Consider the following 475-nt stretch of genomic DNA (forward strand, 5'->3'; position numbering starts at 1 on the left):
ATCCCAGTCACAAAAGGACAAATACTGCATGGTGCCTCTGTTGTAAAAGAGGACTGACCTTGGGGTTGGGGAGAGACTGAGTAAGATAGGTTCAATAATGTATACTGCAGCTGCAACTGCAATCTCAGAGGTGCACCATTCGAATCCACCAGATGCTCTGCTGGAGAAGGAAGAAAAATCACCTCCTGTACCAGTCAGATGTGATTTGACGGTACACAAAAAAAATAATGAAATAAAAAAAATAATGTATACTGCACTGAAACAGAGGAGGGAGAAACTGTTTAAAAGAGATATGTGATTAGGTATTTCTGTCATGACAGGAGTCTAGGGCAATGGCTACATGGTGGAGTAGACCCGGGGGAGGGTTTGTAAAACAATGAAAGAATTTTTCTTTTACTTTTCCAAGAGGGTAGTGTTCTGGGGGGGAGGGTTGGGAGAGAAGAAATGTGCAACAATGAATGAATGGAAATCCAAA

Source organism: Elephantulus edwardii, unplaced genomic scaffold (genome assembly GCF_000299155.1).
Source record: "Elephantulus edwardii isolate Elephantulus edwardi_28Jun2011 unplaced genomic scaffold, EleEdw1.0 scaffold00559, whole genome shotgun sequence".
NCBI lineage: Eukaryota > Metazoa > Chordata > Mammalia > Macroscelidea > Macroscelididae > Elephantulus > Elephantulus edwardii.